General features: G+C 40.6%; 2 protein-coding genes across 5 annotated transcripts in view; one reads left to right on the top strand and one right to left on the bottom strand.

Annotated features, from left to right (window-relative positions):
* Window positions 1-14,207, bottom strand: part of idua (alpha-L-iduronidase) — a 229,322-nt gene that overhangs the window by 154,516 nt on the left and 60,599 nt on the right. The gene's annotated exons all lie outside the window — the stretch shown is intronic.
* slc26a1 (solute carrier family 26 member 1) overlaps window positions 23-14,207 on the top strand; it is a 62,491-nt gene continuing 48,306 nt past the window's right edge. For 2 of the 4 annotated variants that reach the window (XR_012098642.1, XM_073042868.1), the window contains exons 1-2: window positions 23-158; window positions 9,498-9,630. The gene's annotated coding sequence lies outside the window, so the exon portion shown is untranslated. Of the gene's footprint in view, window positions 159-9,497; window positions 9,631-9,958; window positions 10,074-14,207 lie in introns of those variants that run through there. The other 2 variants (XM_073042870.1, XM_073042869.1) reach the window with 2 other exon arrangements.

Genomic DNA, 14,207 nt, shown 5'->3' with positions numbered 1-14,207 from the left:
AATCTAATATTCAATAGCATCAAAGGATCATCTATAAATACTGCAGAACTGTTTAAGCTTTGCATATATTGAGAAAAGCCAATTGTGTTCCCTTCAAATTTGGTGAATTTACCAAAAGTAAAATCAAGACACTAATTGCCATAATCTATATTGTTTGGGTAAGAATTCTTCTTTATCACCTTAGATTCTTTTCAGTAATGAGAGCAATAATTAGAAAATGTATTATAGAAATTGTTAGCTAGCTAAAATGGAAATTAAAAGTAGTTTATATGATTAAGAAAAAAAAACACCAGAAGCTAAGCTAACTAATAACATTACTGAACATAAAAGTGGCAAGTCGAGCACTGAAGGACTTCCTAGTAGTTGTTATTAGTCAAGAAAGAAACTAATTAAAACATGTTTGAGTAAAAGATTGCTGTTGACTGTTTTCAGGTGGCACGTCAGAATCCATATACAGTACCTTGTAATGTAGAGACATTCAAGCCACCATTTGTGGTATATATTTCAAGCTACTTAATTAATTACTGGAATAGAGATTTGAATATATAATTCAATATTAAATAAAAGAGACTGAAATAATATGACAAAGTAATTTTGGACAGTCATTTTAATTGATTATTCTGGACAAATTCTGATTTAAAACCGAAACACAAAAGGAAGCGTTTATGAAGATGAGAAAGATCTTGGTTAAAGACAGAGTTTTAAGAATTTACAATGCAGAAGAGAAAGGTAATGACTGATATCTTCAGGTTAGTAATTTCAAGGCATTTGGTCTAGATAGCTATGGGCAAAGCAGTTTATGGAGAAGCAAAGGAAGTTTTAAATATTTTAAGTATGTAAACCGGAAGAGTGCAGGACTAGAGAAAGCAAAGCAAATAGGAAAGGATACTCATGGAAAGAAGTCGACAAGCTTGGTTCCACTGTGCTAAATTGCCTCTGTACATTCTTTAACTGCATGGTACTTTTGCTGATATATTGTGTCCTGAAGAATATATTAATGGAGCTAATGCCTAGAAAGTGATTTACAATTTCCTTGCTTTGATATACTAATTTTCTATTTATAAAGCTAAGGATCATGTATGTTTTAATTTGAATAGCAGTGTTATTAATTTGCTTTGCCAAATTCAAGGATTTATGAATGGGAATACTCAAGTTCTTTCCATTCTTGCACCTCCTTCAAAACTGCCTCAATCTTCATTCAAAATGATTTCAACTTCACTCTATTAAATTTCAACTGTCCTATTCAGTACATGTCTTGAAGTTTGTTTCTATTTTCATTGTAATTTCTTTTATTTTCTGGTTTTGTACATCAGTAAATGCCTTTGAAAATCATTCAAAAGTTCAAATATATGTTAAAAAGAACTGTATTCCTAATACCAACCACAGAGGTATACCAGACTCCTTTATTCATAGAAATATTCATTATCTTGCTTTCTCCTTCTTTATCTAATTTTCCTTGCATGCTGCCAAACTACTTTAATCCCATTCAGTTTGATGTTATTAACAAGCCTACCACATACTTTTTCCATTACTTATTCATAATATGTTGGAAAGATAGGAAGTATTTGTTCAGAGCAAAGGATCACTGATAAACAGGAGCACTAAACCTGTGCCATGAGGTTAAACTATGCCCGTTCATTCTAGTGTTGTCTGGATGTAGTATTTGCTTGCAATGCATATTTTAAGTGCACTGTATTCATTTCCCTTGGAAATGCATAGTTTACAATGATTAATAGCCAGCATTACACAAATATGCTACTAGGAAGTTTAATCATTTGTGATTCTCTGTACAGTATTATTTCACAAATACACATGGTCTGGGCTTGAGGCCTGAATCTTTTCTTTATAAATCTTAGCAGGCCCCAGGCTACAAAATTGTGCTGCACAGAAACAGTTTCCATGGTGATGGAATTCTGCTTACAATTTCATTTTTATTTTGTTCATGAACTACAGCACCCATTTTACCAAGTCTCTCATTGGTCACAAATTTGAGACAGGGTGAGAGCAGCATGTTACTCCTGTACATGGGGGAAATAAAGAGTTGGCTGTTGGTGACATTATTCCTGGTGCAACATTGACCTAATGTCAGCCCTGCTCAGTTTGACAACAAAGATCTGACTCACTAGATGTGCTACTTACCAGTAACTTAACTAGCACTCAACTGCAGTAAGATCTGGTCTCCTCCTTGAAGTAAGCCTTGCTAGTTAACTGAAACTTCAAGATTCAGTGGTTTATTTAAGACTGGCTTACACTTGAGTTTTTTTGCAGAAAATTGCAGTAACGGATTTATGAGGAGCCATAGGCAAGTCGTAGAACAACATTTAGAGGTCTATGGTGTGGGATAAGACAACATTTCAACTTTATACTTTTAGCCTTATTTGTTTGATGGTTTACGTGAACTTATAGTGTCATGCAAGTTTAGGCCCTCCTGGTCAAAATTTCTGTTATTGTGAATAGCTAAGTGAGTAAAAGATGACTTGATTTCCAAAAGGCATAAAGTTACAGATTACACTTTTCTTGAATATTTTAAGCAAGATTACTTTTTTTATTTCCATCTTTTACAGTTTCAAAATAACAAAAAAAGGAAAAGGGCCCGAAGCAAAAGTTTGGGCACCCTGCATGGTCAGTACTTAGTAACACCCCCTTTGGCAAGTATCGCAGCTTATAAATGCTTTCTCTAGCCAGCTAAGAGTCTTTCAATTCTTGTTTGGGAGATTTTCACCCATTCTTCCTTGCAAAAGGCTTCTAGTTCTGTGAGATTCTTGGGCCGTCTTGCACGCACTGCTCTTTTGAGGTCTATCCACAGATTTTCGATGATGTTTAGGTCGGGGGACTGTAAGGGCCATGGCAAAACCTTCAGCTTGCGCCTCTTGAGGTAGTCCATTGTGGATGTTGAGGTGTGTTTAGGATCATTATCCTTTTGTAGAAGCCATCCTCTTTTCATCTTCAGCTTTCTTTTTTCCACAGACAGTGTGATGTTTGCTTCCAGAATTTGCTGGTATTTAATTGAATTCATTCTTCCCTCTACCAGTGAAATGTTCCCCGTGCCACTGGCTGCAACACAAGCCCAAAGCATGATCGATCCACCCCCGTGCTTAACAGTTGGAGAGGTGTTCTTTTCATGAAATTCTGCACCCTTTTTTCTCCAAACATACCTTTGCTCATTGAGGCCAAAAAGTTCTATTTTAACTTTATTAGTCCACAGGATTTGTTTCCAAAATGCATCAGGCTTGTTTAGATGTTCCCTTGCAAACTTCTGATGCTGAATTTTGTGGTGAGGATGCAGGAAAGGTTCTCTTCTGATGACTCTTCCATGAAGGTCATATTTGTGCAGGTGTCGCTGCACAATAGAACAGTGTACCACCACTCCAGAGTCTGCTAAATCTTCCTGAAGGTCTTTTGCAGTCAAACGGGGGTTTTGATTTTCCAATCTAGCAATCCTACAAGCAGTTCTCTCAGAAAGTTTTCTTGGTCTTCCAGACCTCAACTTGACCTCCATCATTCCTGTTAACTGCCATTTCTTAATTACATTACGAACTGAGGAAACGGCTACCTAAAAATGCTTTGTTATCTTCTTATAGCTTTCCCCTGCTTTGTGGGCATCATTTATTTTAAGTGCTAGGCAGCTGCTTAGAGGACCCCATGGCTGCTGATTGTTGGGACAAGGTTTGAGGAGTCAGGGTATTTATAAAGCTTTGAAATTTGCATCACCTGGCCTTTCCTAACGTTGACTGTGAACAAGCCATAGCCCTAACAAAGCTAATTAAGGTCTGAGAACTTGGTGAAAGTTATCTGAGTGCTCAAATCTCTTGGGGTGCCCAAACTTTTGCATGGTGCTCCTTTCCTTTCTCCCCCCACTCTAAATTTGTACAAAACAAAAATAATACACTAATCTTGCTTAAAATGATGAAAAGAATGTTTAAACTTTAACTTTATGACTTTTGGAGATCAGTTCATCTTCTACTCACTTAACTATTTACAGTGACAGAAATTTTGGCCAGGGGTGCTCAAACTTCTGCATGCCACTGTATTTATAGATCTCCAACATTTTATTGGGATCTGAATGGGAGAAGGCAAACTTCCAGGTGGAGGTGGAATGGGTTTGGAACAATGTGCGAAAGTCTCAGACCAGGAAGAGATTAGTTATCAAATTTGTACCTGAACGATGAGCAGCAGCAGCTGATGATTGGGATCTACCACCTGCTTTGACCACAGCTGGAGGGTCAGATTGGCAAGTGGATTTTATTGCCTGAGACTATAAAAGAGATTGTGGCAATCAATGCCTTCCTCTCTGAATCTTGGGCTGGTGTGAGCAACAACAGCAAAATGCCAAATGAAGCAATGCACAGCTGTATTAGGGAGGTGACAGAGCAGAGGCAATCTTCACTTACTTCTCCTCAGATAGACAACAACTTGACAAGGAAGGGTGAAAAGCTGATGTTCCAGAGACTATTGTTGCCATGAGGGCTACACCTCAAAGGAAATGTTTGCAGTAGCTCTTCACAAGTGAACAATAATCCTTGATCATACACTGAGCGAGACATTAACATTCAATACAGGAAGTTGCATCAAAGTCTTAATGTTGTTTCATTGTGCCCTCTTTCTATGAGCTATAATGCCAATCAATAAGTGGGAACTTGATAGTAAAGGTTATCCTTTACTTATTTGCATTCTGATTCTCATATGGGGTTCATGCACTAAAATAGATTGTTTTCACCTAAAGTTCACAGTGGGATTAAGAATATCTTTAGTATGATGGACAGGTTACCTCCTTCATCAACAATATCCTGGGCACTTCATACTCAATTCAGTGGTCAAGGATTCCAGACCAGCATCTAAAAATCAGATTACCTGTTCTCACTTACATGCAAAACCTGTGGCATGACTTTCATCACCAGCTACAAAACATTAACAAATCCCCTTTTTAAAATGTTAAGTTAGCTAACATCCGCAAGCACCAGTTACTCATGACATCAGAAGCTGTGGATATGCACTAAGGCTATAATAACCAAAATTTAGCACCAAACTTCACTTCAGGTGCTCCTTAAATGCTCAATCCTTGGTGCCCAAAACATGATTGCCCATTAGCGGGACTATCCTGAATCTTTAAAGGGATTCATACACCATGCAGTTAGAATGTCTAAACCTCAGAAGCAGGTGTGGATAGGTGCGTGTTGTAACAGGACCCTCTCCCTATGGCTGACTCCCGACGGCTCTGACTACTTGGAGAGACGAAGGTTGTAGTCATGGATGAGAGCTGGATCCAGGATGTCTCTTTCAGGCACCCAGCACCTCTCCTCCGGTCCAAATCCTTCCCAGTCCACGAGATATTGCCAAACACCTTGAACAGTATGCGAGTCCAAAATTCTTCTCACAGTGAAAACCTACGCCCCATCAACAAACTTGGGTGGCGACAGGGCTGATGGTAGTGGGGCTAATGGGCTGGTGTTCACAGGCTTTAAAATGTCAAAAGTGGGACTGATCTTTAGGGCCAGGCTCTTGTGGTCCATCCATACGATAAAAAGGCTCTTGGCTCCCTCGAGCCAGTGACACCATTCCTCCAGAGCCAACTTGACTGCGAGCAGCTCTCTGTTCCCAATGTTGCAATTCACTTCTGTCGGGGATAATCGTCTGGAGAAGAATGCACACAATGCAGTTTACTGTCCGAAGGTGCCCATTGAGTCAACACTACACCCACTCTGATGTCCGAGGGATCCACTTCCATGATGAAGGGAAGGTCTGGGTTGGGTGTGACCAAAATGGGAGTTGTTGTGAACTGTTGTTTAAGCTTTGTGAAAGCAGCCGCCATCTCAGTAGTCCAAACAAAAGGACCTGTAGATCACCTGGTTAGTGCCGACAGCAGAGCCGAAGTTCCTGATAAACCTTTGATAAAAGTTGGCAAATCACAGGAACTGTTGGGACTTACTTCACACTGGATGGCAGTGGCTAATCTCTGACTGCCTGCATCTTACTAGGGTCCATCTTGAGTCTGCCGTTAGAGTTGAAACCCAAAAAAGAAACAATGGTTATGTGAAATGCAGAATTCTCCAGCTTGACATAAAGTCCATGATCAAGAAGCCTCTTCAGGATATCCCTGGAGTGAGCACTCTGCAAGTCCAGCTTCAAGAATACTCTTGCCCCTTGGAGAATCTCTAAAGCAGTGTTCATGGGTGGAAGAGGGTAATGATTCTTGACCATTATACAATTCAGTCCTCTATAATCAAAGCAAGGCCACAGACTCTCATCTTTCTGTATGAGGAAGCCAGTGCCGGTTGGAGAGGTGGAGGGCCGAATGAATCGCAAGGCAAGAGTCTTCTTTATATACTCCTCCATAGTGCCTCCTCTCTGGGCCTGAGAGTGCGTATAAACCCCACTGAGGACATGTACCTGACAGTAGATCTATTGCACAGTTGTAGGGTTGGTGCATTGGAAGAGTCAAGGCCTTTTCCTTAATGAAGACCTCTTTCAAATTCTTGTAGATGGAAAGGATTTCTGATGGCTTGGATGCCAAACCTTCCTCAAAAGATGACTTTTGAGGCCTTGTCGATCGCAGGGGTGTTCTGGCAGACTCCAGAGTCTCCCCATAGGTCTTTAAAAGTCTTTAGTGAAAACAGAGGCCAAATCACAGTCCAAATCCTTGTCTGTCTCCTCAGACATTGGCAGCAAGGTGTGACAAATGGTTCTTGTGCTCCTGGGACTAGATTCCAAGGATCTCCGTCTTGGAGCCTTCCCCTCAGACAGGAACTGGCAACTGGAACCCTTTGGCTTAGCTGCTAGATTTCCATACTCCTTGGGGATCTCCTTGGCTAGCTTCTGAACTAGAGATCTAATTTTGGTGCACCCCTCACTGGACAGGGCCAGGACTCGCACGGGCCTATTGGCCCTCGAATATAGGACTGAGTTTCCTGAAGGCTCCAGCTTATCCTGAACAGAAGTCTGCCGCCTTGTTGGCTGTGGGCCTCAGGAGAGTCTGGGGTTCATAACTAAGACAAAAACAAACCCTCTTAACAACGTCCAGACCACGCAGTGATACTCCACTCCCTCCAGTCCACAGATGGGTAATGCTGAGAGAGCCTGTGGATCAGGGGTATGAGTGGACAGCCAATAATGTAGAAACTAATGTCTTACACCTGATCTCCTATCCTCATCTGTAAAACCACAGTCTGTTGCTGGATCTGCCCGAAACCTAGCGAGCAGCCATCCAAGACAGTTCTGGGCAAGAACAGATTCAACTCTTGCAGTGGTCTGTTGAGCTGATGGGTGGGCCCAAAGTCCAGGAACTTTCACGCTGTTCCAGAGAATCCAAAAAAGCATTCACCTCTCATCGGTTCACACCTTCAGAGATCTCCGACCTCAGCGTGACACCAAAATCTGTGAGGCTGGGGGCTTGTGGCTGCTACAGTCACAGTTCTCCCAACACTGGCAGTTTCCAACATTCGGTTTGCAGGTGACCTGTTTCCCCCTAGTAATGGCAACAAACTCGACTCCGATGCTGGAACCTCTCATCAGCAGAGATTCTTATGCAGCCGATTTGCACAGGACACGGGATCCTAAGCATGGTCCGAGATTGGGGTGGGTGGGGGGGGGGGAGAGGCTGGAGGGCTGGAACTATGATGCATTGAGTTTAGACTTGGGCTAGCCCTCTTTGACTTTTTGATGTAGTACCACTTACACTCTGCTAGAAGATGATGATCAGAATCTCAAAGTCCTTGGCTGGTTCTCCCAAGGTGAGGGCATCCTTCGGTTCATCTCGGAGTCTGTGGTGGTATGGTGTTGTCAAGGCCTCCCCATTCTGGCCACTCTTGAGTCAAGGTCCGAAATTCAATCGCGTAGTCAGCTGCTGAACTTCCACTCTCTGAGTTCATCAGGTGGTCTGAGGTTTGGTTGGCAGACCTTCCTCATGGCGGCCGCGAATTCCTCTGAATCCGAGCAAATTGCTGACCTTCACTCCCAATGCGTGATGGCCCAGGCCAGGGCTCCTCCAGTCAGAAGAGAGATACCGGAGGCCTCCTTTCCGCACTCCAAAGGGAACTGGGGTGCCTGGAGCTCAAACACTAATGAGCAAGTGACAGCAAGAACCTGGGTCACCATCGAATCTCTCCAGGGTTGTAAGACGGACTGGCTCCACAGAGCGACCGACAGATTCACCCAAATAGCTTTGGCTTCCTCCCTGCAATAGTTGGCACAAGGCCACCTGGACATCGTGCATCTTCAGGCTCTGTCTTGAAATTTTCTCTCTGTGGTTGGCCACACTGACGAAAGGCTCCAATACGCCACAGGGTCCGTGTTGGTTCAATCGCACTGTGACGAGAGTCCTTGACGAGGATGGCTTGGACCCAAATGCTGGTGTATCCAAACCAAGGAGCGAGACACGGTTTCAAACTGGATCGAGAATCTGAGCACAAAACAAATGCTGGACGAAATCACGAGTAGGCTTACGATTGAGCACCAAACCTCAGTTCCAGTGTTCCTTTAACGCTCAAACCTTAGTGCACAAAACATGATTGCCAATGAGCAGGAATGTCCTGAATCTTTAAAGGGGCCATACCAGCTATCTATACTCTGGGCAGTTAGAGCGTCTAAACTTCAGAAGCTGGCGTGGATGGGCACAAGTCGCAACAAATGTTGTCCAAAGATGGAAAGTAGCTGAAATAGCTAATATTAAACCATCTTTGCACAGATGCTGCTTGATGTCTCCTGTATGTTCTATTCCTTTCACATATTTCCTGCATCCACATTGTCTTTCTTAAACAGCTGATTCTGGAGAAGTGGTGGTAAGTTTCAGACTCTAGGGTACGAAATAGAGAAAAGATGGAAGTTGGTTGTTTTTGTTTGAGAGAGAACATGTACCATAAACCAGTTCGTGAATGAATAACATGAACAAGTTTTGCTCAACCTAGTGCACAGAATTTGTGCACAGAAAGCAATGGCTTTACTTTTCTCAGAATTACAAGGATAGTTTCTACATAAGCAGTCTGATGGCATATGCAGTGAATGCTGACCTCAAATGGATGTCGTTACCAATTATATCATGCAAATCAGAAGAAGGTGGTGGCCATGACAGAATTTTTTTGAGAATCAGAAATAGCAGGGAGGGAGGTAGAACCAAGTCATCATCAAACCTGTGAGAATTATATTCACCTAAGAATCCATAGTTTGATATGTTACATTCAACTCTAATAGCTGTTCCATAAATTTGAGGTAATAGAAATACATAAAGTCATGGAACATTGGATTCTGGCTCCAAGGATATACCTTTACTACTCCTCCATCTTGATGTATGGGAAGACTTGCCTGCTCCGTGACCCTAGGGCATATGCTGGCAGGTGTGAAACTCTTGGTATGGACACATTGGCAATTCAAAAATGAGCCAGACTGAAGCTAATCCACTAATACTTTTTTAAAAATGAGCCAGAAAAACAATGTTCCATGTAATTGCTAGATCCAATTTGGTAAAAGCACCAAACCCAATGATTGTAGTGCTTTGCAATTTCTAGATGCAACTGTCAAAAACCAGTATCTTCCTTCTGGAGAGCACGATGCTTCACCAAAGTCAACGATGGTTTAAGGACAGAAAAGACAGGAAGAAAATAATTGACACTTGGGACAGACTGACTAAGCAGTTAACAGGTAAGATCAAGTACCCATAGCTCAATTCTTTCACCATATCTGTAAACTATTAAAATTTTGTCAAAAAATGTTCCACATCCACTGAAAAAAAACAAAGGGACTGCATGGTAAATTCTGCAGTCAGATCGAAAGGGAATTTCAATCAGTTTTATTGGTTGGAAATAAATAAAACATCATACAAATAATGTTAAAAACAGACTTGGTACCTGCCTAATATAGAAAACCGATAAAGAAATCAACCTATTGTAAGAGCGAACAAATAAAAAGGAGTGGCTGATAACTGCTGAGATACACACGAGATACATATTCATTTAGCCACTCGGAGACTAGTTAGACTGACTGCAGCTTTACTTTATAGCAAATTTCACATTTTATGTGTTCAAGCAAGAAAATTAGCTTGTTCAGTCTAGATTTGTCTTCTGAAATGATATAAATTAATATTGGTAAGTAAATACAAAAATATACTTTTCAAAAGTACAACTGTAATAGACTGTCCACTTTATGACTAAGTTGGAAAATTGCTACCCTTAATCATTGCAAGTGCGTAAAGATTTTGAGGTACCTCAGTGGCAGTGACAAAAGAAAATGGTACCCTTAGGTAGTTAAAAAAAAGTGTCTTTTAACTACGTAATAGTAGAGAGCTAGACGGAGGCAATAATCAGAGACAGATGTATGAAATGACCTGAGCTTATTCTTTTTATCAATGTGTAAGTCCAGTACATGATAGGTGAAAATATTGCACGTTCGTTTCATTCTGTGTATTGTGAATAAGCAGGAAAACATTTTGTGTACTACTCGGTAAACATGGCAGTGGAGTACAAGGCTTCAGAAATGCAGTAAACTTTCAATCTGGAGTATTATGTTAAATTTTGTTCACCGTTCTTCAGTAAGGATGGAATGGGGAGTGAACGTCACGAAAAGTAAGAAGAATCTAAGAAGGAATTAGATAACTTCAAGCTCTACAGTATAGAATGTACTGATAAATATGGTATGCAAAACATTGAAATAGATGCAGAAATCAATAGTGTTTAATAGTAAACTGGGGTTAATGAGTCCTAAGGCAAAAAAAATCGTAAATACCATTAACATTGAAAAGATAACAGACGCAAAGTTATTAGCTGATATCAAACTGTGGTGTAACCTATTCTTTTGAGAGATATCTGGCATCAATGATCTGAATACTTTGTCATTGTTATAAGAAAGGGGAAGTTGATTCTGTATCTGTTAATTACTGTGCTTGCACTTGAAGAACTGGTCAGGACACTTCGGCTTAATTGACAGAAGTTTTCAATGTGACAGTGTGAGAGGGTATAAATTTTTTAAAAAAGTAATAACTAAGAAGATTAGAAAAGGATTTACATATATTGTTATCAAAATGTGGAGTTCTAATCTGAAGCTACTTTGATAATTTTGTTTAAAGTAGGATTTAATCTTATGGCAAGTTTAAATGAGCTGGCTAGTGGATAGACTAGTCAGCCTTGTGGAGGCAATCACTGACTCATTTCTGTACAGTAACTTTATCACAAGCTGCAATTTATTTTGGCATATGAATAAGTAAATATGACTATCTTTTTATCTTAGTTTAAAATTCGTTGGGGTAGAGGTGCAGTACGAGACATTCAGGGGATAGAGTCTAGATACAGAATATGGAAGGTGGTGCTGCCTTTCTGAGGGTTCAACTTCATAACTTTCAGGTTATTGGCCTTAACGAAAAATTGCATGCTTGGAATTTTTGCAGATTATATAAAGTTACTAGAGGCAATTAGTAATGCAGATGAAAGAGTGTCATGAAAAGACCGACTAGTCAAAGCTATAACAGAATAATAAATAATATCTGTGCAAGTGTAAGGCTACACACTTTCAACCCAAGAGAGATAAATGTGTACATTTTCTAAATAGTGAGTCACCAGTCATTGCCGAGGAATAAAGTGATATGAGAATCTAAGTTCACAAATTGTTAACAGTCAGTATCAGTACAGTATAAAAGGGTTCAAAGATTGTATGCGGAATACAAAGGAAAGTATTAGCCCTATTACGCAGAGTTCTGCATTCAGCTGTAAACTGATCCTAGGAGCAATATACCGGCCTTGAAGTTTTGGTATAATGATATTGAAGCTTAGAGCATAAAATTATAGCCATGGATATAAAGCTTGCAATGTCTTCTGTAAAATAGATTCATAAAAGTCAAATGCTGTTCTATAGTCACTCATGGAATTTACAATGGAATTGGTTTATTATGACCACATGTAAGAAGATACAGTGAAAAGCTTGCCTAGGATACTGTTCATACAGATGAATCGTTACACAGTGTATTGAGGTAGAATGAAGTAAAACAATAAAAACGCAGAATAATGTGTCACAACTACAGAGGAAAACAAGAGCAGATAAACAATCAAGTGCAAGAGCATAATGAGGTAGATTCTATGAGAGATCATCATCCCAGGGAACCATTTACAAAGCAGTCCTTGAGCCAACTGGTACGTGCTTTCAGGCCCGATGGAAGAGGGGAGAAGGGAAAATGTCTGGGGGGAGTTGGGTCCTTGTGGTGAACTACATATACCAGAGTGGTTTGCTCCCAACAGACCCCTGCTGACTGCTCCTGTGGCTCCTCCCACAGACCCCTGTATAAAGGCCTGAGGCCGGCCCTCATTCTCCAGGATGTAGTGTTGTTCATTCTTCCAGTCAATAAAAGCCGATATCTCACTTCTACGTCTCAGAGTGAGTTATTGATGGTGCATCAGTCCTTAAAGATGCTGCCTGTTTTACTGAGCAGTGAGAAGAGCAGCCTCCATAGAGGGGAGGCTGGTTTCCATGAGGTGCTGAGCTGCATCCACAATGTTCTGCAGTTCTTTGCGGTCACATAGAGAGCAGTCGCCATAACAAGCTTTTTATTTTGTTAAGATAGATGCTGTTGTGAGCATAACACTTTTCAATGCTAAAGGATTTTGAAAAGAGCAAATGTGGTTGGTGAAACAAGATTTAGGGACATGATATCCTAAAATAAAAGCTAGCTCATGCGCAGACAAAACTAAGAATACTTTTCATACAAAGGATAGCAAACATTTGGAATTTGACCCCAAGAAAGATTGTGAATATTAGTACTCATAGAGCTTCTATGACTGAGATCCCTGTCAGCTAGGGGAAATCAAAAATAGATAGAACAGTTGTGGTGTATGGTTGTGGTTGCTTTAGGCCAAGTTTGTTTGCTCTAGAGAATTGCACAGAGTCCCTCCTCACTACTAATGTTGATATCCTATCAATGAATAGAAAAAAAATAGAAAACTAAGATGCCTTTCAAACAGACATCCCACCCTGCAAAAACTCATTTCAGGGAGGTAGCACCATCAATTTGCGGGAGACTCCCGGAATTTCTGGGAGAGGTGGGATGTCTGCAATAGAGTAGCTCCTTAGCAGCTAGCCAGCTAGTTTAAATAATGTTAGCTATGTTAATGAATGAATGACACCTGTTAAACTTACCTCAACATGTCTTTTACATTTTAACCCACCATGGGCAATAGAAAAGTCACTGTTGCAAACAGTGCAGTGAGCAACACTGTCATTATTTTTGACCTCTATTAGGGAGGGGTAAACTTTATTGTAGTCTGGGGTGAAGTACGCTTTACATTTTTTGGTTTTGGAACACTGTCATGGTGTGCGCTCTCTCTCTGTCACTCACTCACTCTCAAAAAAATCAATTTCCGGGATATTGTATATAATTTGTGGGCGTCAGAGAGCCACTATCAATATACGGGAGACTCCCGGAACTTCCGGGAGAGGTGGGATGTCTGCATTTCAGAACTGATCTAACTTGAGGAGTGATCCCAGTCCTATCTAGATTTATGATGCTACTTTGCACAATGATCCTTAACTGTGTAGAATCTCTCTCTGACATTTTGTAATGCATTGAAGTAGAATAAATACAGTTATCATGATGAATTTTCTTCCTTTTCATCTCTCTTTTCAGCACTATTGCTGCAGGCTTTACTTCTGGAGTAGTATAATTATGCTGAATCCAGCTGAGAACAGAATCTGGTCTGTTTAAAATCTGTTCACAAGACAAAAGAAAGAAAAGTTGCAGGGAAAAGGGGAAGAAAGAGTAGAATCCTGGTAGCTAACATGGGTAATATTTGCTAAATACTGTACTGCAAGTAGGGATCAAGTAGGCCCCATTTCCTTTCTGAGTCAAGCTTATCCTGACTTACAGCCACATTTCTCCCATGAGCCATCATTATAGTACTTCCTTACCACAAGTCAACACAAGTTGTTGAATCTGGATAGGTACATGGATGGGAGGTCTACAGAGGGTTAAGCTCCAGGTGTAGGTTGATGGGACAAGACAAATTAATGGTTTGGTTTCTGTGCTGTAGTGTTCTATGACCGTTATGACATTAGGACCAGAACGAACAGCATATTCCAAGTGTGGTCTAACTAGGGTTTTACAGAGCTGCTACATTACCTCACGGCTCTTGAACTCTATCTCCTGACTAATAAAGGCCAACACACCATACAACTTCTTCACAAGCCTATCAGCTTGTGTTTGTACACTGCTACCTCAAAAGAAAGGTTAACAAAGACAT

The sequence above is a fragment of the Hemitrygon akajei genome, chromosome 4, assembly GCF_048418815.1.
Source record: "Hemitrygon akajei chromosome 4, sHemAka1.3, whole genome shotgun sequence".
NCBI classification, from domain to species: domain Eukaryota; kingdom Metazoa; phylum Chordata; class Chondrichthyes; order Myliobatiformes; family Dasyatidae; genus Hemitrygon; species Hemitrygon akajei.
Note: the sequence above shows the minus strand (reverse complement) of the source record. Positions and strands in the feature narration are given on the sequence as shown.